Source organism: Canis aureus, chromosome 32 (genome assembly GCF_053574225.1).
Source record: "Canis aureus isolate CA01 chromosome 32, VMU_Caureus_v.1.0, whole genome shotgun sequence".
Taxonomy (NCBI): Eukaryota; Metazoa; Chordata; class Mammalia; order Carnivora; family Canidae; genus Canis; species Canis aureus.
This window is the reverse complement of record NC_135642.1, coordinates 2,806,611-2,832,165: the sequence shown is the minus strand read 5'-3', so window position 1 is coordinate 2,832,165 and position 25,555 is coordinate 2,806,611.

The window sequence follows — 25,555 nt, the reverse complement described above, 5'->3', positions numbered from 1 at the left end:
GGTGCACTCTCCTGGGAGTGCAGGTGTCTGTTCGTGTCCCAGGGAGCACGTGGGTATCCCCGCACTCCTGGGGTCCTGCTCTGAATCCCTGCAAGCGCCATTCCGCCCAGGAAGATTGGTTCAGATCCTGCTTCTCTGGGAGAGAGGTCTCCTGACCGGGGGGCACTCGCCCTGGCCTTTGCCCAGCTCCTCGTGGGGCCCCTCCTACTTGGATGCCTTTTGATTCTTTATTTCTTTTTCCCCGTCTTCCTACCTTGATAGAAGCGCGAACTTTTCTCACTGTAGCATCCGATCTGTTCTCTGTTTAAATCTCAGGCCGAATTCCTAGATTTTCAGGATGATATGAAGGTTATCTAGGTAATTTGGTGAGGACAGGTGACTTGGGGACCCTACTCTTCCGCCATCTTGCCCCTGCTCCTGTATGTTGCCTTTTAGCTTTGGTTGTTTCCTTCACTTTGCAGAAGCTTTTCTATTTGATGAAGTCCCAATAGGATTTCTGCTTTTGTTTCCCTCACCTCAGATGCATACTTGGAAAGAAGATCCAATGGCCAATGTCAAAGACGTTGCTGCATATCTTTTCTTCTTTGTATGGTTTCAGATCTCACATTTAGGTCTTTCATCCATTTTGAATTCATTTTTTATATATATGGTGTAAGAAAGTGGTCCAGGTTCATTCTTCTGCAATTGGCTGCCTGGTTTTCCCAACATCATTTGTTCTTATCCTGGGGTCAGGGTTAGGGTTTCTTGAAGAGACTGTCTTTGTGCCATTGGATATTCCTTCCTGCCTTGTTGTCCATCATGGGTCATAGATACATGTTTGTATCTTGTTTTGGCTTTCCATTCTGTTCTATTGATCTAAGCGTCTCCTGTTGGGAGAACCATGATTGCTGATTCAATTTCTTTGCTGGTTAACTGTCTGTTCAAATTTCTTATTTCTTCATTTTTCATTTTTGGTATGTTATATATTTCTAGGGACTGATCTATTTCTTCCAGGTTCTAGGTTGCTGGCATGTAATTTTTCATCATAATCTCTTATAATTGTTTGTGTTTTTCTAGTGTTGGTTGTTATTTCTCTTTTCTCATTTGTGATTTTATTTCGGTCCTTTCTCATCCTTTTATCTTTTTCCTTTTTTAAAGATTTTATTTATGTATTCATTGAGACACAGAGATGCGTAGGTATAGGCACAGGGAAAATGAGGCTCCATGCAGGGAGCCTGATGTGTGACTTGATTCCCCAGGACCCTGGGATCATGACCTGAGCCAAAGCACATGCTCGACCACTAAGGCACCCAGGTGCCTTGCTGATTCAATTCCTCTGCTAGTTATGGGTCTATTCACATTTTCTATTTCTTCCTATTTCAGTTTTGCTTGTTTGCACATTTCTAGGGATTTGTCCATTTCTACCAGGTCTCCCAGTTTGTTAACATATAATCTTTCATAGTATTCCGTTATGATTGTCTTATTTTTCTGGTGTTGATTGTGATCTCTCTTCTCTCTTTTGTGATTTTATTTATTTAGGTCTTTTCTCATTTCTTGTTCATTTGGCGGCTAGGGCTTGATCCATTTTATTAATTATTTTGAAGAACCAGCTCTTAGTTTCGTTATTCCATTCTACTGTTTCTATATTGTTTATTTCTGCTCTCATCTTTATTTTTTCCCTTCTTCTGTAGGCTTTAGGCTTTGTTTCCTATTCCTTTTCCAGCTCCTTTAGGTGTAAGGTTACCTTGTGTATTAGACTTCTTGTTTCCTGAGATAGGCCTGTATTGCTATGTACTTCCCTCTTTGGACTGCCTTTGCTACATCCTAGAGGTTTGGAGAAACATGTTTTCATTTTCATTTGTTTTAAATTTCCTCTTTAATTTCCTGGTTGCTCCATTCATTCTCTCGAAGAATATTCATATCTCCACGTATTTTTGGTCTGTCCAAATTTTTTCTTACTGTCGACTTCAAGTTTCATAGCGTCGTAGTCGAAAATGTATAGGGTGTGATATCAACCTTCTTGTACCTGTTGTACCTCTTGAGGGCTGATTTGTGGCCCATGATATGATCTGTTCTGGAGAATGTCCCATGTGCACTTGAAAGGAATGTGTATTTTGCTTTAGGAAGAAATGTTCAGAAAATATCAGTTGAGTCCCTGTGGTCCAGTGTGTCAAGGCTATTGTTCCCCTGTTGATTTTCTGTATAGATGATCGGTCCATTGCCATAAGTGGATAGGTTTTAAAATCCCCTGTCAATGTATTATTATCAATGAGTTCCTGTACGTTTATTGGTAATTGGGTTCCATATTTAGGTACTCCTATGTTGGCAGCATAAATATTTAGTTGTTTGATCCTGATAGAGAGTCTTTTTAACTATGAAATAATGCCCTTCTTCATCACTTCTTACAGTATTTGTTCTTTCCTTTTGAGATTAAATATTTTATTTATTTATTCATGAGAGATACACAGAGAAGCAGAGGCAGAAACATAGGCAGAGGGAGAGAGGCTCCCCAATGGGATGCCAATGTGGAACTCGATCCTGGGATCCCACGAACACTCCTTGAGCTGAAGGCAGATGCTCAACCACTGAGCCACCTGGTGACCCCCAGGGTTTGGTTTCAAATCTAGTTTGTCTAATATAAGTATTAGTCCTCCAGCTTTCTTTTCATAACCATTAGCGTGATAGATGATTTTCCATCCCCTGACTTTCAATCTGCTGTTGTCTATAGTTCTAAGGTGAGCATCTACTAGGCAGCATACCGATGGACCTTGTTATTTTAATAACAGTTTTATTTTTGAGAGCATGAGAGAGAGAGAGAAAGAGAGAGAGAGGCAGAAAATTAGGCCAAGGGAGAAGCAGGCTCCCCACCAGGAGCCCAATATGGGACTCAATCCTAGACTCTAGGATCACACCCTGAGTCAAAGGCAGATGCTCAACCCCTGAGCCACCTAGGCATCCTGGATCCTGTTTTTTAAGCCACTCTGATACCCTATATCTTTTGATTGGAGCATATAGTATCAGCATTCAGAGTGCTTATTCAAAGATATGAACTTTGTGCCTTTGTGTTACCCGTAGAGTTGGTGTTTCTGGTGACGTTCTCTGGTCCTTTCTAGTCTTTGTTGCTTTTGGTCTCTTTTTCCCCCCACTAGAATAGTCCCTCTTAAAATTCCTTTCTGGACTGGTTTAGCGGTCATGAACTCCTTTATACTTTGCCTGTCTGGGAAAATCTTTCTATCCTGAATGACACCCTTGCTGAAGAAAGAATTCATACAAATTGGACTCCAATAAAAAGAAATATAAAAACATAAAATAAATTTTTGCTATTATGATTGAGGAAAATGGCATTTAGGAGGAAAAGCAGAAGCTGAAAGAGAGGAGGAAAGATTTCACCATCCGTAGCCTTCACAGGGACCTGGTGTCCTTTCCTAGGAGGGCCCCCCCCTCCGTAGGATGCTTCCTGCCCCTCTGTGCTCCTTTTAGGAACACAGCAGGCACATCTCCGTGCCTCAAGCACCTCTGCAGTCATGGTTTATAGCGTCTTCCAGGTATCCTATTGGGGACCATGGCGTCGTGTATGTAACCATTCATCTGCTGTTTGACAACATTAGGGGGATTCTGACTTTTGTTGGTTGTGTCTTGTGTGTGTGTCTGTCAAATGAAGCTATCACGTGCAGCTATCGGATCCTCTGGCTGGGTAACCCAAATGCCGAAATGGTTGGTACAACATTATCTCTGGTGCTGATGCTGAGTGGCTAGCTGGGCTCTCCTTGCTGACCCGGGGCTCGCTCCTGTAGTGAATCTCAGCTGGAGAGTCAGCTGAGGTGGAAGGTCTGTCTCGGCCACATTCTCATGTCCAGCAATGGGTATTGCCGAGCGCCAGCTGCTTCTCTTCTCCCCGATGCCTCTCCAGCAGGGAGTCAGACCTCAGGGCTGCCATGGCGGGAGCTCCTGTGGAGCCCGGTGCCCATGGCGGGGAGCCGTGAGGCTGCCTGCGTGTGGAAGTCAGGGTGGGGATGGGGCTAGGGTTCCTCAACCCTGTGCTGCCTGGCTTTCAGGCCGAGCCCCATGCTCACCCAGCCCCTACTCACTAAGGCGAGGACGGTGTCCTCCACAGGCTGGTGTGATAGATCCAGCACCACAAGGTGTGCACGCTGAGTCCACCTGGTGAGCGTTGCCCAGGTGCATGAGCTGCAAGTTGGGACACAGGAAATTTAACAAAAATCCCCTACCCCTGGACAAGCAGAGCAGGACTGATTCCATTTTGTGCTATACCCGCCACCACCCCTATGACCCCCAAATGACCAGCTTATATCTAAAGGCGCTGCCCCACCCAAGTCAAGCTGCTGGGCACACCCTAATCGGAAATCGGCTCATAAAAATGTAACCCTGCTTTGTGTTCCCCAAAACTGCACACCGATTCTGACCAAAGTAATAGGCCAGGTCAAGCGGATCCTATAGGGTAAGGTGTAATTCAATCAACCACCTGCGTGTGGACCAACATGACTGTGCAAATTTCTGCATATCCCACAGTCCACTGACCCTATAAAGCTGCTATGCCTCTTAGTCTCAGGGTCCAAGTCCCTGCTCCGCTGTGTCAGGTGCACTTGGACCCAAGCTCCAGCTTGTAGAGAAACCCTCGGGAGTTTGCATCGGTGTTGGCTCCTAAGTGGTTTCTCAGATTTGTAGTCTTGGGGACAACCCAAGGGCCTACTGTCCTGACATCCCTTCCAGGGCCACACTGAGCGCCCCACAGGCCCTCTGTGCCCCAGGCACACTGGCATGGGGATGCGGGGAAGGTAGTACATGTCCCGGAACCAGGCCAGCCCCGGCCTCCTGGACAGAGGGAGCACAGACCTCACAGGTCACTTTGCACAGACCCTGGTGACCTTAGGTTCCCTGGCTGTCACACTGTCCTAGCCCATTCTGGCCCACGGGGCACAGGATGAGTCCCAGTATAGTCTGTGGGGTCCTGATCCTGGCGTCTGTCCGCCCCTGGAAGGCACATGGGGACATCAGCAGTGTGTGCCTTGTGGTGCCCGTGCAGGGGATGTTTGGGGCCCGGGTGATGCCCCCTCCTCCTCTCTGTGGGTCTCTCCATGCCCCATGCACAGAGTTCTGGGAGACACAGAAACAGGCTGGCTGTGCATTTTCACACCACAACGCTTTATTGACTTTCTACAATAAATGGGCTCAGAGGCATGGGTGCGTGCCTTCACCTGGGGAGGGAGACCTTTCTGTCCTTTACAGGAGGAAAAGAATCACATGGGTTGGGGTTGAGTGCTGGAGTCTCCCACCTGGAGCATGTGTGGACTCCAGGTGGGGGCGTGTGTCCTGAGGTTTCAGCCTGAGAGATGGTTCTGAGGACAGCAGTGCTGAACTGGACCTGCAGCTCATGGGCTCCTGCGCTGGGTTCCCACAGGGCAGCTGGACCATGGCCTCGGGCCCCCTGGGGCCCCAGTATCTGGAGGAACCTGCCTCCTGGTGTGGGTGCGGGTGGGGCCCACTGGCCTACCCATGCTCTTCCCACCCTGGGGTGTACCGGGATCCTCAGGGCTGCCCTAGGTCTGCGACCTGGATCTGTGAGTCACGCCCAGGGCCCAGGAGGCCACATCCAGCTGTGAGAGGGCTCGCTCAGCGTGCGGCCAGAATCCAGGGCTGCACAGGGCCATGGGGGCCTGGAATCCATTCATCTTGTGTTGCCATGGGGGGGCCCAAATCAACTCAGCCCCCACATATCCTGGTGCCAGGGCAGCCCAGGTCCCACTGGGTTAGGGGCTGTTGTCCTGTGCAGCTTGTGTCACCCTCCAGGTGGGAGAGTGGGCGGAGGCAGGGCACAGTGGGTTCTTTGCACCACTCACCTACACCCACTCTGTTGGAGACTCCGTGCCTTCACTCCTCCCTGCAACCCCTGTGTGCTCTATTGAACACCCGGTCTTCTGATGGGAACAGGGTATCCAGAGAACCCCAGGGAGGCTGAGCATGTCCCACAGGGGGCACCTGCACCGGGTTTGCTGGGTGCCGATGGTGTGGGGTAGATGGTGTGGGACTAGGGGTATGATGGTGGTGGAGTGTGGGGGATGGTGTAGGGGGGATGGTGTTGTGGTGTAGTGTGGGTAAGGATTGTGTGGGGCTGTGTAGCTGTGAGGGGGATGGTGTTATGTGGAATGCCATTGGGGATTATGATGTAGGGGGATGATGTGGGGGTAGGGAATGTGCGGGATGGCGTGGGGGGCCTGTGGACACAGGGCATCCCCTTCCTCTAAGATGCACAAGGAGACGTCTACCGTTAAAGGCGACCCCAGTCTGGGGATTGCTGTGACACCTGCCCCTGTGGCACCATGTGGTCAGTGCAGGGCCCTGGCTGGACCGGGGTCATTATCTGGAGGTCATCATACTATGTATGTTTTCAAATTGCAAATTGTCTCAAATGCATAGAATTTAGAAATATATAAAGCACCGAGAGTGGGTGTCACTCTGTCCCGTCCGACCCTCCTGGGATTGATGTGTGTCCTGCTCCAGCCGCGGCCATGCCTCCTGGCCCCCAGGTCTGGTTCCTGCCCTCCACTTCCCCCACCCCATCCCCTGCTTCTCAGGGCGCCATCCCTCTCCCCTTTGGGGTTCAGCTCCCATGGCAACCACTGGAGGCCCCATACAATTGGCCTCCTCATCTCTGAGGCCCCGGCGTTGGGGGCACGTGGGTCATCCCCATCACCCTATCATGGAACAATGTGTTGTTGGCTGCTGTTGCTCCCCCCGGCTTCAGAAGCCCCGTTTTCCCTACCCTGAAGCCCCCAAGCCTCGCCTGGGGCCCCTAAGCCCCCTGGCCCAGCAGCCTCACCGGACCCCCTAGCAGGCCCAAAACATAGTGTGGCTGCCGAACGTCCTGTTGACGTCCAGGTCTACCTGCGTGATGTCCCTGGAGGAGACCAGGGCCTCCTCCTTCATTTCCTGTGGGAAAACCGGGGAGCAGGAGCCCACGTCAGGGACACAGACCCCAACCTCTCACGAGCTGCCATGCTGGGCAGGGAGCCCTGGGGCCACAATGGGAGTGGGTCTGCTGAAACCTCCTGCCTTTCCCTGGGAGGCCGCGATGGCAGGAGTGCCCACCGAGCCCATGGGACCTGTGTGAGGGCCTGTCCCAAGCTGTTGTGGGTGGGGAGGTGACTGAGGGTCAGCCTGGGGTGGAGGGGATGTGGGGTCAGCCCAGGTGGGGAGGGAACATGGAGGTTTTGTGCCCAAGATAGCAAATCTGAGAAACCACTGAGGAGCCTACACCGATGGAAACACACGATGGTTGATTTCCAAACTCGAGCTTGCGCCCAAGTACACCCGACACAGCGGAGCATGGACTTGGACCCCGAAGTGGGTTTTAGCTTAGTTTTAAGGGCTGGTCTCAGGGACATCCAGAAAGGCTGGAGCAATTCCTCAAGTTCTGTTTACATTTTGATATGGGGCCTTCAAGGGCATTGAGTTCTGTTCTCATTCTAATATGGGGCTTTATTCGACTTTAAGCTGTAAGCTGTTTTTTTCTTTTTTTCCTGTAACTGAAGTAATGTAAATTTTAGCTCTTATTCACAGGGGCCTGGGATGGCAGTTCTGGTGCTAACAGTGAACTTAAAGTGGAACCGCCTCAATTTTGTCAGCCTCCACACAGACAAGATACTGAAGTTTAAAACTCCAAATTTTAGGGGCTGCCCTGGTGGAGACCTGTGCTCTTCCTCCCTGGGAAGTTGTCCTCCCACTCCTGGCCTTTGCTGGTCTGTCCCAGGAATGTGGCCCCGTGACTGCACAGGGTTTTGCAGCTTATGGCCACACAGGGCAGACAGCTGGCCCAAGTCCTGCTACTCTCAGCTGCATTCCCGCTCTTGTGTCTGGGAACTGTTGGTGCCACCATCCTTGGGACCCGTGGGATCCTGAGCCCACCCTGTCGCTCCAGGGACTGCCCCTGACTTCTCCACCTGAACACCTTAAGGCTGGTGTGTCCCCCACTCTAGGAGACTTCTGAAAGTTCACATTTTGTGCTCTGTTGCATAATATTGTGCGTAGAACCATCAGCTGGCTCCCTGCTCTTGTGGGATCAGGGGCTATGTCTCCCCAAGATAAACTGATTGATTTTTTTTAAGATTTTATTTTTCTGTAATCTCTACAGCCAACATTGGGCTTGAACATGCTACCCCAAGAACAAGAGTCCCATGTTCTTACAAACCAAACTGAGCCAGTTAGGCTCCCTTTGATTGATTGATACATGTTAATTGAAGCAGGGGTGTTGCATGTGTCAGGGCAGAAACTGAGCCCACGCTTTGAGGTGTGGTGGAGTCATTTGGACCTTGATCAATGTTAAAGAAACCATAGCTTCCCTGGGAGCCCAGGGAGCAGGAACCACATACGTGAAAATTAGATAATTTCCTTTTCTGTAGTAGTTATTTTACTGACTATTTAAAGTGCTATTCAATGGTAAATGTCAATCTAGGATTGGGATACAGTGAGAACGTTCTAGGATTCAGAGGTTACTAAAGCTCGCCGTCATGGACTCAATGTTCCAGTTTAATGCAGAGATAGGCAATGTAGCAAAGAGTTTTAAAACATGGGACTGGGGTGCCTGGCTGTCCTGGTTGGGGTATCTTGAACTCAGGGTTATGAGTTTGAACACCGTGTTGGGTATAGACAGGACATAAAATTAAAATAGTTAGGGGATCCCTGGGTGGCGCAGCGATTTAGCACCTGCCTTTGGCCCACGGCGCGATCCTGGAGACCCGGGATCGAATCCCACATCGGGCTCCCAGTGCATGGAGCCTGCTTCTCCCTCTGCCTGTGTCTCTGCCTCTCTCTCTCTGTGTGTGACTATCATACATAAATAAATGAAAAAAAAATAGTTAACAAATAATAAATGGATGAAAAAATAAAGCATGATATCAAAGGTAAATGCTTGCTTATGTCTCACCTGCGACCTATTCTTGATCACCCCACTTGCACTACATGGCCCAGATGACGTCCTCCACAGGGGACAGTCCTGCCCGAGTGGAAGTGGGCGTCTTTCATTGTAAGACCTGTGGTTCCCCTCGTTCTGCAGGGAGAGAAGAGTCATGAAGGCACGAGTTCAGGGGATCAACATACACCTAGAAAATGATCGTTTCTGAACCCAGTAGCCAGAGCTCAGCCTCCTTTTAGGACCGGATATCATAAAGAAGCCTATTTGGTCATTGGTTTGGATGCAGGGTGGAGGTAAACTAGAATTAGGAAGAACGAAGGAAGAGGAAATCCAGAAGCTGAAAGAGAGGAGGAAAGATTTCACCATCCGTAGCCTTCACAGGGACCTGGTGTCCTTTCCTAAGAGGGCCCCCCCCATTGAAGTATGCTTCCTGCCCCTTTGCTCTCCTTGTTGGAACCCAAGAGGCACATCTCTGTGCCTCCAGCACCTCTGCAGTCGGGATTTATAGCGTTTTCCATGTATCCTATTGGGGACCACAGTGTCGTGTATGTAACCATTCGACTGCTGTTTGACAACATTGAGGGATTCCGACTTTTGTTGGTTTCAGGGTGTGTGTATGTGTGTCTATCACATGCAGCTATCACGTGCAGCTATAGGATCCTCTGGCTGGGTCACCCAAACACCGACATGGTTGGCACAACATCATTTCTGGTGCTGGCGCTGGGCAGCTTGCTGGACTCTCCTGGCCGACCCGGGGCTGGCTCATGCAGTGACTTTCCGCTGGAAGGTCAGCTGAGCTGGAAGGACTGGCTCGGCCACATTCCCATGTCTGGCAGTGGTTCCCGCTGAGCTCCAGCTGCTTCTCTTCTCCCCGATGCCTCTCCAGCAGGGAGCTGGACCTCGGGGCCGCCCTGGGGGGATCTTCAGAGGCGCTGGGTGCTCATTACAAGGAGCCATGGGGCAGCCTATTTGTGGGAGTAGGGGTGGTGATGGGGCTGGGGTTCCTCGGTCCCCTATGCTGGCTGGCATTCATGCCGAGCCCCATGCTCACCCAGCCCCTACTCACTAGGGCGAGGAGGGTGCCCTCTACACGCTGGTGTGAGATCCAGCACCACAAGGTGTGCACACCGAGTCCACCTGGTGAGGGTGGCCCAGGTGCATGAGCTGCAAGTGTGGGACCCAGGAAATTTAACAAAAAGCCCCTACCCAAGGACAAGCAGAGCAGGACTGATTCCATTTTGTGATACACCTGCCACCTCCCCTATGACCCCCACATAACCTGCTTATGTCTTAAGGCGCTGCCCCAACCCAGTCAAGCCGCTGGGCACACCCTAATCGGAAATCGGCTCATAACAATATAACCCTGCTTTGTGCCTGCCAAAACTGCACGCCAATTCTGACCAAAGTAATAGGCCAGGTCAAGTGGATCCTATAGGGTAAGGTGTAATTCAATCGGCCACCTGCGTGTGGACCGACACGACTGTGTAACTTTCTGTGTATCCCATGGGCCACTGGCCCCTTTAAAGCTGCTATGCTTCTTAGTCTCAGGGTCCAAATCCCTGCTCCACGGCCATGCCGCCTGGCCCCCAGGTCTGGTTCATGCCCCTCATGTCCCCCACCACATCCCCTGCTTCTCAGGGAGCAGTCACTCTCCCCTTTGGGGTTCAGCTCTCATGGCAAGCCCTGGAGGCCCCATCCTAGTTGCCTCCTCGTCCCCGAGGCCCCAGGGGTGTGGGCATAGAGGTCATCCCCAACACCCTACCATGGAGCGTTGTGTTCTTGGCTGCTGTTTTGCCCCCTGCCTCAGAAGCCCCGTTTTCCCTACCCAGAATCCCCCGGTCCTCCCCTGGGTCCTTATCCACCCTGGCCCCTCAACCTCACCCTACCCCGTAGTAGTCCCAAAATATGATGTGACTCCTGAGCGTCCTGTTGACGTCCAGGTCCACCTGCGTGATGTCCCTGAAGGAGACCAGGGCCTCCTCCTTCATTTCCAGTGGGAAAACCGGGGAGGAGGAGCTGGCGTCAGGGACACAGACCCCGACCTGTCACCAGGTGCTCTCCTGGGCAGGGAGCTTTGGGGCCACCTTGAGATTGTGTCCTGCCAAACCCTCCTTCCTTCCCCTGGGAGGCTGGGGTTAGCTGGAGTGCACACCATGCCCGTGGAACTGTGTGAGGGCCTGTTGTCCCAGCTGTTGTCAGTGGGGAGGTGACTGAGGGTCAGCCTGGGTGGGAGGGGACAGAGGTCAGTCCAGGTGGGGAGGGGTCATGGGGGTGTTTTGCCAAAGATTGCGAATCCGAGAAACCACTAAGGCGCAGACACCGATGCAAAGACACGAGGGTTGATTTCAAAACTCGAGCGTGGTTCCAGGTATACCCCACACAGTGGAGCAGGGACTTGGACCCCAAGGAAGGTTTTAGCTTAGTTTTAAGGGCTTGTCTTGGGGACCTCCAGAAGGGCTGGAGCAATTCCTCAATTTCTGTTTACATTTTGATATGGGTCCTTCAAGGGCATTGTGCTCTCTTCTCATTCTAATTGGGGCTTCCAGCCCTTGGCTTAGGCTCAGTTTTTATTCTATTGTGGGGCTTTATAAGACATTAGCTGTAAACTTTTGTTTTATTCCATTAACTGAAATAATGCAAATTTCAGCTCTTCTTCACAGGGGCCTGGGATTGCTGGACCTGTGCTAATACTGAACTTAAAGTAGAATGGCCGTAATGTTCTCGGCCTCCACACATCCTGTCCCATCCTATCTAGCTCATGCCGCTCTCCCTGGAGCTCCTAAGAGAGAAATTGCAAATGACCTCAGCGTGGCAGCATGTGTTGGGGGACAGGCCCAGGTATTTGGGATCAGGACGACCTGGGGCACGGGCGTCCCTGCTGTGCAGCAGGATTCCATGCTGCAGACTCTTTTTCCCTAAGGCTATCTTGGCAACTGACTTTGTACATAGAAAAGTTCTCCTTTGTCTTTAGAAGTTGAGCAAGTTAAGCATTTTTTCTCTGCCCATCTGATTGCTCAGATTCCAATCTGAGACATATCCTGTTAATAAGGATAATTTACTATCCGTATTACTATGGTTAAAATATTCTGACACAAGAAATTGAGAGGGATGAGGGTTTCTCATCTCTTTCTTCACAGTTCAGTCACTCATCAGGAAATGCATCTGTATGGATTTGGAAATAATTGAGAGACATTAGTACCAATGGTCCTATTATTATGTGAAGGATTCTTCCCTGAGATTCTTCCCCTGTTTCAACTGACACTGAAACACTGTGAACTCTTTGGAAGACAAATGTCAAGGAAATAAATGTTATACATTGCTAATTTTAAATGCACTTGCAATATGGTGTCTATTATACTAGAAGTATTTTTATCTGATTTTTGCTATTTATTATCCTTTCCTGCTTCAGGTTGAGGAGGCATTATACATGTTCATAAGTGTTTTTCTTTCCTTCTGATATAAAATTATTATTTGTTCCCATCGAAGGAACTCTTTAAGAATAAGGCAAAAGTTAATTCAACGATTTTTAAAGTGTCTTCACACGGGAGCCTGATTCATTTAAGTCAATTTTCAAATTAAATCTTATTTCTTAGAAAGAAAACAAAGTTTTATAAGGAAACTGAGAATATAGTACAGAGAATTCTCATGCACTTGCATTCAATTTCTCCAATTATTGATATCTTATATCAATACGGTACAAATATTAGCTAATGAATCAATATTAAATTTTTTCCAATAACCAAAGACCATACTTTATTCAGATTTCCTTACTTTTTGCTAAGTCTCCATTCCTCATATCACACTCCATTTGTCCTCTTGTTTTCTTAAGCTCCTCTGGATTGTGACAGTCTTTCAGCCTTTCCTTGTTGTTGTTGAACTGGAACACTTTGAGAAATAGAGTATTTTGTAAAATTTCCCTCAGTTGGGACATGTCTGTTGTTTATCTCATGATTGAACTGTTTTTGTGGATTATATACAGAGATATACTGCCATTTTTATTATATCATATAAAGGTTATATACTATCAACATGATTTATCAGTCTTGGTATCAATCTGATCATCTTGCTGAGGTAGTGTTTGTCAGATTTCTCTGTAGTAAAGTGATTATTATTATTATTACTACTAATATTAGTATTATTATTATATTATCATTATTATTTTAAGTTTTTCATATTATATTTTGTAGAAGGAAGTTACTATGTGTATTCCACACATAAGAGTGGGAAGCATGCTCATGAACTTGACGGTGGAATGTCTGCACAAATTGTTTGAAAATCTTCTACATGGGAGATTTCTTTTCCCTCTGGGTTTGTTTGTTTCTTTTTCAAAGATGCTATTTATTTATTTGAGAGAGAGAGGAGTGAAAAACATGTGCTAGAGGGTCAGAGGGAGAGGTAGAAGCAGGTTCCCTGCTGAACAGGGAGTCTTCCTTGGACCTGGATCATGATCCGACCCTAAGGCAGAAGCTTAACAGACTGAGTCACCCAGGTGCCATTTTTTCTCTTTCTTTCTTTCTTTCTTTCTTTCTTTCTTTCTTTCTTTCTTTCTTCTTTCTTTCTTTCTTTCTTTCTTTCTTTTTTTCTTAATAATAAACTTACTTTTTATTGGTGTTCAATTTGCCAACATACAGAATAACACCCAGTGCTCATCCCGTCAAGTGCCCCCCTCAGTGCCCATCACACATTCACCCCCACCCCCGCCCTCCTCCCCTTCCATCACCCCTAGTTCGTTTCCCAGATTTAGGAGTCTTTATGTTCTGTCTCCCTTTCTGATAATTCCCCCACATTTCATCTCCCTTCCCTTATATTCCCTTTCACTATTGTCTATATCCCCCAAGTGAATGAGAACATACAATATTTGTTCTTCTCTGATTAACTTACTTCACACAGCATAATACCTTCCAGTTCCATCCACGTTGAAGGATATGGTGGTTATTTGTCATTTCTAATGGCCGAGCAAGGCCCACCCTTTCACTCTCTTCATCTTCTGAGTCTCCCATGATATGAATGCTATTGTTTTAATAAGTGGCTGTGTTTCCAAGTCTGCGTATTTAGTCCATAAACTTCCTTGTTTTTAAGGCTTCCACTTGGGACTGCATCTCAGTTATAGCATTTTTAACGTTGGCCTGAATAGATTTTAGTTCTTTTATTCCTACAGTAAGGGATCCTCTAGTTTTCTTCTGTGCTCTTTTTCCAGCCCAGATGCTATCTTTATAATCATTGTTTTAAACTGTAGTTAGACATCATATATTTGTATTGATGGACTTCCTGGCTGTGAGTACTACCTCATTTTATGTTATGGAGGTGAATTTCTCCATCTCTTTATTTTTTCCAAGAAAAGAAAGAAAGAAGAAAAAGAAAAACAATAAAAACTGCCCTCCCAAAAAAACCACCAGATTATTTTGGCCTGGTTGTTAAAAGATTCTAAATCCTAAAATAAGAAACAAAATTAAAGTACCATGAAACTAAAAATAAGAAATATATAAGGTACATATATAAAAATAAAATAAGGCAATTTATAAAATAGAATCAAAGAAAATAAATGACAATAAAGCACAAAGTACAAAGGAAACTAGACCATACTTTCCAAGCAGAGCTGAATCTCTGCAGCCTCTGTGGTCCAACACCTTGGTGGCAGCGAGTGGTCTGTGCGGGGTTGGAGATTGGCCATGGCGCTGATTGTCAGGCGCACATCTGCCTGGGAGATGCACCTGCGGGGTCAGAGGCGGGGTGGGCATCAGCACTTCTGGCCTCCAGTGGGCAGTGTTGTGCTTCTCCCTGAGACTCGACACTGATGGTGGGGTCTCTGGGTCCTCTGGCTCTGGGGCTGAGCCTCCGCCCCCCAGTCTGCATGTCCTCCACAGAAGATTCCCCAAGCCCCCGGGTCTCCGCCGCTTCTCTCAGAACCCTGCTTTCTGTCTGCCCGCCTCCGAGCTTCTTTTGGTTTTGTTTTTTTATCTCAGACTGTTGTGCCCAAGATTGCGAATCTGAGAAACCACCAAGAAGCCAATTCCGATGCAAACACACGAGGGACTATTTACAAGCTCAATCTTTAGTCCAAGTATACCTGACACAGCGGAGTAGGGAATTTGACCCCGAGGTGGGTTTTTGCTTAGTTTTAAGGGCTGGTCTCGGGGACCTCCAGAAGGGCTGGAGCAATTCCTCAAGTTCTGTTTACATTTTGATATGGGGCCTTCAAGGGCAGTGGATCTTTTCTATTTTTTTTTAAATTTTTTATTTATTTATGATAGGCACACAGTGAGAGAGAGAGGGGCAGAGACACAGGCAGAGGGAGAAGCAGGCTCCATGCACCAGGAGTCCGACGTGGGATTCGATCCCAGGTCTCCAGGATCGCGCCCTGGGCCAAAGGCAGGCACCAAACCGCTGCGCCACCCAGGGATCCCCAGTGGATCTTTTCTAATAGGGGCTTCCTGCCCTTGGCCTGGGTGCAGTTTTTATTCTATTGTGGGGCTTGCTGTGTCCAGACGATGAGCAATCAGGAAGGAAATGACAGACGAGAATCCCTTCTCAGGAGCATCACAGAGAATAAATAATGAGACTGTACCAAAGGAGCACAAGACTTGTGCACTGAGCCACACTAGGCTCTGGGAGGCCTTCCTGGGCTCATTGGTTTGGAGCCTCATCTTGTGAAAATGTCGGCAGTTCCTGAAGCCACCCTCAATTTCAATGTCATTCCTGTCAAGTCATGGTGGCAGATCCTATACATAGGAAAAAAAAACCAAAACATCCAACAGCCCCCACAAATGACCCCGGAGAGCAAATCAGTATTGGAGAAGCAGGACAGAGTGGGACGCAGCACTTTCCTCTTTCAAACGATGTCACAGGGATCCCTGGGTGGCGCAGCGGTTTGGCGCCTGCCTTTGGCCCAGGGCGCGAACCTGGAGACCCGGGATCGAATTCCACGTCGGGCTCCCAGTGCATGGAGCTTGCTTCTCCCTCTGCCTGTGTCTCTGCCTCTCTCTCTGACTATAAGTTAATTAAAAATTAAAAAAAATATTTTAAAAAAATAATAAAACAAACGATGTCACAGAAACAAAAGATAAAGCAGTGTTGTCTCGGGACTCTGCCTGGCTCTGTTGGTTAAGCATCTGACTCTTGATGCTTGGGGCTGTGAGTTCTAGCTCAGGGCTGGTCCATGGACGAGGCCTAATGCCTACGTAAACAAACCAGACCCACGAGGGTGGTCCCAGCATAAGCTGAAGGAGCAGAACAGAAAGTCCAGTAGGAAACGTGCTCTCATACAACTGATTTTTTACCTGAATTTAATTTAAAGCAAATTAATTAACATATAGTGTATTATACTTTCAGAGGATGAATTCAGGGATTCACCAGTTGGAGCTAACAGCAGTCCTCGTGACATCATGTGCCCTCCTTCATACTGGTCCCCTGTTATCCCCTCCCTCGTCCCCTCCCTTGCAGCGACAATCAGTTTGTTTCCTATATATAATAGTCTGTATTCCCTGCATCTGTTTTCATCTTATTTGTTTTTCCTTCCCTTCACAGATGTTCATCTGCTTTGCTTCTTTAATTCCACCTATGAATGACACCACACGGTCAATCTCTTTTCCGACTGACCTATTTCACTTAAGATGATCCCTCTACTTCTATCCACGTCATTGCAAATGGCAAGATTTCCTTCTCTTTGATAGCTGAGTACCATTCCTCTCTCTATGACCATCATTTTTTCCTTTTTTTAAAAGATTTTATTTATTTATTCATGATAGTCACAGAGAGAGAGAGAGAGGCAGAGACACAGGCAGAGGGAGAAGCAGGCTCCATACACCGGGAGCCCGATGTGGTACTCGATCCCGGGTCTCCAGGATCGCGCCCTGGGTCAAAGGCAGGCGCCAAACCGCTGCGCCACCCAGGGATCCCCATCATCTATTTCCTATCCTCTTTATCCATCATCAGTCAGAGGGCACCGAGGCTCCTCCCACAATGTGACTACTGTGGACACGTCTGCTGTGTACATTGGGGTGCTGGTGTCCTGAGTCTCACTGCATCTGTATCTTCGGAGTGAGCTCCAGGCCGTACACCTGCTGGTCGCAGGGCGGCTCTATTTGTAACTTCCTGAGGGGCCTGCACACTGTTTCCAGGATGGCTGCACCAGCCCACTGTCCCGCCCACAGTGGAAGAGGGTTGAGTGAGTTTTACAGAACGTGGTAAAAGTCTGGTCCACATTTCATTTGGTGTCCTTTGGGCTCCAATTCCTTCTCCTTAAGTATTTTTGAGGAACCCGGGTGTTGGGCTCCTTTTCAGTGAGATGTTTCCAAAGCTAACAGGCCCCAGCTGGAGCCTGGAAGGAGGCAGAGGTGGCCCCTGGGATAAGCAGGTGCCTCCTGCACAGCCTCCTGTAGCATCTGAGCATCCCGCAGGGGGCGCCCGAGCCCAGGCACTGCACAGGGGGCACTCATGCACAGTAGGCCTCCTCTGCCTCCAGTAACAGGAGCCAGCCTGTGCTGGGGAGGCCTGAGTAAGACGGGGGGACAAATCCACGCTGATGAGCACAGCCTCCTCAGAGCCTGTGGGGAGTCTTTAGGGGGATATTGCTCAGCGTTCACGCTGACAGGAGTCCCAGTCTCCTCACGACACACGGTGAAGCTTCAGGAAGATGTGGGTCCACATCCACCCTGACAGGAGCCCCTGGACCATTTCAGCACCTCCCAGGAGGCTTCAGGAAATAGTTGGCCCACACCCACCCTGAGAGGAGCCCCTGGGCTGCCTCAGGACCCACGGGGAGGCTTCAGTAAGATGTGGGCCCACATCCACACTGACAGGAGCCCCTGGGCCACCTCAGGACATGCGGGGAGGCTTCTGAAACATGTAGCGCCACGACCACTCTGGCAGGAGCTAATGGGCCCCTCAGGACATAAGTTGAGTCTTCTGGAAGCTGGGGGCCGCATCCACAGTGACAGGAACACCGGCCACCTTAGAACCTGCGGTGACGCTTCAGGAGGATGTGGGGCCATGTCCACACAACCAGACGCTGATGTCCTCAGGACCCCCGGTGTAGACATTGGGAAATATCGGGATGCATCCATGCGGACAGAAGACCCCAGCCTTGTCAGAGCCTGTGGTGAGGCCTAAGAAAAATGTGGATGCCGAATCCACACTGACAGGATTCTCTGGCCTCCTCAGGACCCATTGTGAATGATTGGGATGATTTGGGGCCACATCCATTCTGACAGGAGCCCCCAGCCTCCTCAGGTCTTATGGTGAGGCTGAGGAAATTCTGGGGCCACGTCAAGACTGAGAGGACCCCCGTCCTCCTCAGGACCTGCACTTTGGCTTCGGGACACATGGGGCTGCGTCTAGGCTGACAGCAACCCACAGCCTCCTCAGGACTTGCGGTGAGTTTTCAGGGGACATGGGGCCATGTCCAGGCTGACAGGAGCCCCCGGCCTCCTCAGAACCTGCTGTGAGGCTTCCAGAGGATGTGAGGAATACTCCACAGTGACAGGAGACCTGGCATACTCAGGACCCGCTGACTATGACTCTGGAACACGTGAGGCCACGTCCACGTTCACAGGAGCCCGGCATCCTCAGGACCCCCTGGAGGACACTGGAGGCGCCGTTGTGGGCCTCGTCCATGTCAGAGGGGATTCCTCAAAACCATAGGGTAAGTGAATGGGTTGAATGAATGGTACAGTCAGGGGAGGGGAGGCAGTTTGTGGTTAGACCTAGGGATTAGTCATGTTAGGGTTTAGTCATTATGCTTATGGTTATGGATTAGAGGTTAGGGTGAGGGATAAGGGTAAGGGTAAGTGGTTAGGAGTTACGATGGGGGTTTGGGTTAGGGACAGGAGTTAGAGTTAGGGTTAGGATTTAGACTTTAGGGATTAGGGCAGGAGATTAGGAGTTGAGGTTTGGGTTATGGTTAGAGTTAGGGTTGGGCTAGATTTGCAGTTAGGGTTACAGGTTAGGGTGTGAGTTAGTGTTAGTGTTTAGGGTTAGGGGTTAGAGTTAAAGTTAGGGCTAGGTTTAGGGTTAGGGTGAGGGTTAGGTTTAGGATAGGGGTTAGGGCTAGGGTTAGGTTTAGTGTTTGTTTAGGGGTTAGGGTTAGGGGCAGGTCAGGGTCAGGGTACGGTTTTGGAAAAGGGTAAGAGAGGGTTAGGCAGTGGGTTAGGGATTAGTTTTAGGGTACAGTTTAGTATAGAGTTTGGGGTATGAGATAGGATTAGTATTAGAGGGTTAGGGTTAGTGTACAGGTTAAGGTTAGGATTAGGAATTGAGTACATTAAGATAAGGTTAGGGTTAGAGGTTATGGTTAGGGTTAGATTTAAGGTAAGGGTCAGAGTTAAGGGTTTAGAATAGGTTTAAGAGTTAGGGTGAGGGCTGGCAGGAAGGTTCAGTCAATGTGTTTCGGTCTTGGGGTTTGTGTTTGGTTTTTGATTAGTGATAGTTCTTGTTTAAGGATGACCTTAACATTAGGCTTAAGTGTATGGTTAGGGTTATGTCTGTGTATGGTTAGAGTTTGTGTCTTGGCATGTGCCTGCACTGGGAATCCTAGCATCTTGGGTAGTTTAGTTTTATGCCCTCTATTTAGGTTTCAGGTTCAAAGATAGCCTGACTCCACCAAGTCAGTGGCCTCCCCAGAGAATCAAAATCCAGGCTTCTGCTGGGGTGAGAATAGGCATGGCAGGCTTCTCCTGAGCTGAGCTAAGGAGGGGATTTGTGGCTCTAAAGACTGTTTGGATTTTCAGTTGCCTTTCTGATTTTATCTCTTGTGCGCACATGTTTCCTCTATACTACCAATTATTATTTTAAAGTTTTACTTGAATTCCTCTTTGTAAACACAGTATGATATAGTTTCAGGTTTACCACATAGTGATTCAACCCTTGAATACAACGCCTGGTACTGGTCAGAGGTGACCTCCACTATCCCCATCCTCTGATTTCTCATCCCCCCCACCTTCCTCTGGTATTGATTACTTTATTCTCTGTGACTAAGAGTGTGTTTTTTTGTTTGTTTGTTTGCTTCTCTCATCCCCTCCTCTGCCCGTTTGCCAGTTTGTTTGGTTTCTTAAAATTCACATGTGAATGCAATTGTATGGTATTTGGTATCTGTCTTTCTCTGACTGAGTTCATTTAGCATAAGTGTGTTCCACTTCTCGCACATCATTGTAAATGGCTTCATTTCATTCTTCCTGATGACCGAGTGATGTCGCAGTGTGTATATTTACCACATCGTCTCTGCCCATTCATCTGTCGATGGACATCTGGGGTGTATACACAGTTTTGCTGTTGTTGATAATGCTTCTACCAACACTTGGCTGCGTGTTCCTCTTCAAATCTACTAAACTACTTTTGTATCCTTGGGGTAAATACCTAGCTGTGCGATTTTGGAATCGTAGGGTAGCTCTATTTTTAACTTCTTTTTTTTTTAATTGTTTTTTTATTTATTTATGATAGTCACACAGAGAGAGAGAGAGAGAGAGAGGCAGAGACATAGGCAGAGGGAGAAGTAGGCTCCATGCACCGGGAGCCCGATGTGGGATTCGATCCCGGGTCTCCAGGATCGCGCCCTGGGCCAAAGGCAGGCGCTAAACCGCTGCGCCACCCAGGGATCCCTATTTTTAACTTCTTTTTAAAAAAAATTTTTTTATGATAGTCACAGAGGGAGAGGCAGAGACACAGGCAGAGGGAGAAGCAGGCTACATGCCCCGGGAGCCCGACATGGGATTCGATCCCGGGTCTCCAGGATCAGGCCCTGGGCGAAAGGCAGGCACCAAACCACTGCGTACCCAGGGATCCCCTATTTTTAACTTCTTGAGGACCCTCCAGACTGTTTTCCACAGGGGCTGCACCTTTATTTATGTATTCATGAGAGACACAGAGAGTCAGAATTATCGGCAGAGGGAAAATGAGGCACCATTTGGGGAGCCTGATGTGGGACGTGATTCCCCCAGGATCATGACATGAGCCAAAGCAGATGCTCAAACACTGAGGCTCCCAGGTGCCTTGCTGATTCAATTTCTTTGCTAGTTATGGGTGTGTTCATATTTTCTATTTTTTCCTATTTCAGTTTTGCTCATTTGCACATTTCTAGGGATTTGTCCATTTCTTCCAGGACTCCCAGTTTGTTAGCATATCATCTTTCTTAGTATTCACTTATAATTGTCTAATTTTTCTGGTGTTGATTGTGATCTCTCTTCTCTCATTTGTGATTTGATTTATTTAGGTCTTTTCTCTTTTCTCGTTGATAAGGCTGGCTAAGGCTTGATCCATTTTGTTAATTATTTTGAAGAACCAGCTCTTAGTTTCATTATTCCATTCTACTGTTTTGTTTTTTTCTGCATTGTTTATTTCTTCTCTCATCTTTATTTTTTCCCTTCTTCTGTAGGCTTTAGGCTTTGTTTGCTATTCCTTTTCCAGCCTATTGGGCGTAGGGTTAGGTTGTGTATTGGAGACTTCTTGTTTCTTGAGATAGGCCTGTATTGCTATGTACTTCCCTCTTAGGATTGCCTTTGCAACATCCCAGAGGTTTGGAGAAACATTTTCATTTTCATTTGTTTTAAATTTGATCTTTAATTTCCTGGTTGCTCCATTCATTCTCTAGTAGGATGTTCATAATCTCCACGTATTTTTGGTCTGTCCAATTTTTTTCTTACTGTCGACCTCGAGTTTCATAGAGTCATGGTCTGAAAATGTACAGGGTGTGATATCAACCTTCTTGTACCTGTTGTACCTGTTGAGGGCTGATTTCTGGGCCATGATATGATCTGTTCTGGAGAATGTCCCATGTGCACTTGAAAGGAATGTGTATTCTGCTTTAGGAAGAAATGTTCAGACTATATCTGTTGAGTCCCTGAGGTCCAGTGTGTCAAGACTATTGTTCCCCTGTTGATTTTCTGTATAGACGATCGGTCCATTGCCGTAAGAGGGTAGGTTTTAAAATCCCCTGTCATTGTATTATTATCAGTGAGTTCCTGTATGTTTGTTGTTAATTGGTTTCTATATTTACGTACTCCCATTTTGGCAGCATCAGTATTTAGTTGTTTGAACTTTTTTTTAAAATAAATTTATTTTTTATTGTTCTTCAATTTACCAAACAACAGAATAACACCCAGTGCTCATCCCGGCAAGGGACCCCCTCAGTGCCTTTCACCCATTCACCCGCACCCCCCGCCCTCCTCTCCTTCTAGCATCCCTTGTTCCTTTTTCAGAGTTAGGAGTCTTTATGTTCTGTCTCCCTTTTGATATTTCCCACACGTTTCTTCTCCATTACCTTATATTCCCATTCACTGTTATTTATATTAACTAATTGAGAACATACGTTTGTCCTTCTCCGATTGACTTACTTCACTTAGCATAATACTCTCTAGTTCCATCCACGTAGAAGCAAATGGTGGGTATTTGTTGTTTCTAATGGCTGAGTAATATTCCATTGTATACAAAAACCACATCTTCTTTTTTTTTTTTTAAACCACATCTTCTTTATCCATTCATCTTTCGATGGACACCATGGCTCTGTCCACAGTTTCGGTATTATGGACATTCTTGCTAAAAACATCGGGGTGCAGGTGTCCCGGCATTTCATTGCATCTGAATATTTTGGGTAAATCCCCAAGAGTGCAATTGCTGGGTCATAGGGCAGGTCTATTTTTAACTCTTTGAGGAACCTCCACACAGTTTTCCAGAGTGGCTGCACCAGATCACATTCCTACCAACAGTGTAAGAGGGTTCCATTTTCTCCACATCCTCTCCAACATTTGTGGTTTCCTGCCTTGTTAATTTTCCCCATCCTCACCGGTGTGAGGTGGTATCTCATTGTAGTTTTGATTTGTATATCCCTGAGGCAAGTGATGCACAGCATTTTCTCATGTGCATGTTGGCCATGTCTATGTCTTCGTCTGTGAGATTTCTGTTCATGTCTTTTGCCCATTTCATGATTGGATTGTTTGTTTCTTTGGTGTTGATTTTAAGAATTTTTTATAGATCTAGGAAACTAGCCCTTTATCTGATACGTCATTTGCAAATATCTTCTCCCATTCTGTAGGTTGTCTTTTAGTTTTGTTGACTGTATTTATGCTGTGCAAAAGCTTCTTATCTTGATGAAGTAACAGTAGTTCATTTTTGCTTTTGTTTCTTTTGCCTTTGTGGATGAATCTTGCAAGAATTTACTGAGGCCGAGTTCAAAAAGGGTGTTGCCTGTGTTCTCCTCTAGGATTTTGATGGACTCTTGTCTCACATTTAGATCTTTCATCCATTTTGAGTTTATCTTTGTGTATGGTGAAAGAGAGTGGTCTAGTTTCATTCTTCTGAAGGTGGATGTCCAATTTTGCTACCACCATCTATTGAAGAGATTGTCTTTCTTCCAATGCATAGTCTTTCCTCTTTTATCGAATATTAGTTGACCATAAAGTTCAAGGTCCACTTCTGGGTTCTCTATTCTGTTCCATTGATCTATGTGTCTGTTTTTGTGCCAGTTCCACGCTGCCCTGATGACCACAGTTTTGTAGTACAACCTGAAATCTGGCATTGTGATGCCCCCAGATATGGTTTTCTTTTTTAAAATTCCCCTGGCTATTTGGGGTCTTTTCTGTTTCCACACAAATCTTGAAATAATTTGTTCTAACTCTCCGAAGAAAGTCTATAGTATTTTGATAGGGATTGCATTAAACGTGTACATTGCCCTGCGTAACATGACATTTTCACAATATTAATTCTGCCAATCCATGAGCATGGTATATATTTCCAACTCTTTGTGTCTTCCTCAATTTCTTTCCGAAGCGTTCTATAGTGTTTTTGGTTTCGATCTTTACCTCCTTGCTTAGGTTTATTCCTAGGTATCTTGCAAGAAGTTACTGCGGCCAAGTTCAAAAAGGTGTTGGCTGTGTTCTCCTCTAGGATTTTGGTGGACTCTTGTCTCACATTTAGATCTTTTATCCATTTTGAGTTTATCTTTGTGTATGGTGAAAGAGAGTGGTCTAGTTTCATCCTTCTGCGTGTGGATATCTATTTTCCCAGCACCGTTTATTGAAGAGACTGTCTTTCTTCCAATGGATAGTCTTTCCTCCTTTATCAAATATGAATTGACCATAAATTTCAGGGTCCATTCTGGGTTCTCTATTCTGTTCTATTGATCTATGTATCTAATTTTGTGCCAGTACCACACTGTCTTGGTGAACACAGCTTTGTTGTACAACCTGAAATCTGACATTGTGATGCCCCCAGATATGGTTTTCTTTCTTAAAATTCCCCTGGCTATTCGGGGTCCTTTCTCTTTCCACACAAATCTTAAAATAATTTGTTCTAACTCTCTGAAGAAATTTCATGGTACTTTGATAGGGATTGCATTAAACGTGAACATGGCCTGGGTAACATTGACATTTTCACAATATTAATTCTGCCATTCCATGAGCATGGAATATTTTTCCATCTCTTGGTGTCTTCCTCAATTTCTTTCAGAAGTTTTCTATAGTTTTTAGTGTATAGATCATTTACCTCCTTGGTTAGGTTTATTCCTAGGTATCTTATGCTTTTGGGTGCAATTGTATATGAGATTGACTCCTTAGTTTTTCTTTCTTCAGACTCATTGTTAGTGTATAGAAATGCCATTGATTTCTGGGCATTTATTTTGTATTCTGCAACGCTACCAAATTGCTGTATGGGTTCTAGCAATCCTGGGTGGAGGGTTTTGTGTTTTCTAGGTAGAGTATCATGTCATCAGTGAAGAGGGAGTGTTTGACTACTTTTTGGCTAATTTGAATGCCTTTAATGTCTTTTTGTTGTCTGATTGCTGAGGCTAGGACTTCCAGTACTATGTTGAATAGGAGTGGTTAGAGTGGACATCCCTGTCTTGTTCCTGATCTTAGTGGAAAGGCTCCAAGTCCTGCCCATTGAGAATGATATTTGCTGTGGACTTTTCCTAGATGGCTTTTACGATGTCGAGGATTGTTCCCTCTATCCCTACGCTCTGAAGTGTTTTGATCAGAAATGGATGCTCTATTTTGTCAAATGCTTTCTATGCATCTAATGAGAGGATCACATGGTTCTTGGTTTTTCTCTTGCTGATATGATGAATCACATTGATTGTTTTACGAGTGTTGAACCAGCCTTATGTCCCAGGGATAAGTCCTACTTGGTCATGGTGAATAATTTTCTGAATGTATTGTTGGATCCTATTGGCTAGTATCTTGTTGAGAATTTTTGCATCCATGTTCATCAAGGATATTGGTCTGTATTCTCCTTTTTGGTGGGGTCTTTGTCTGGTTTTGGAGTTAAGGTGATCCTGGCTTCATAGAACTAATTTGGAAGGACTCCATCTCTTTCTATTTTCCAAACAGCTTTAGTAGGATAGGTATGGTTTCTTCTTTAAACGTTTGATAGAATTCCCCTGGGAAGCCATCTGGCCCTGGACTTTTGTGTCTTGGGAGGTTTTGGATGACTGCTTCAATTTCCTCTCTGGTTATTGGTCTGTTCAGATTTTCTATGTCTTCCTGTTCCAGTTTTGGTAGTTTGTGGCTTTCCAGGAATGCGTCCATTTCTTCTACATTGTGTAATTTATTTCCGTATAGCTGTTCATAATATGTTTTTAAAATCGTTTGTATTTCCTTGGTGTTGGTAGTGATCTCTCCTTTCTCATTCATGATTTTATTAATTTGAGTCTTCTCTCTCTTCTTT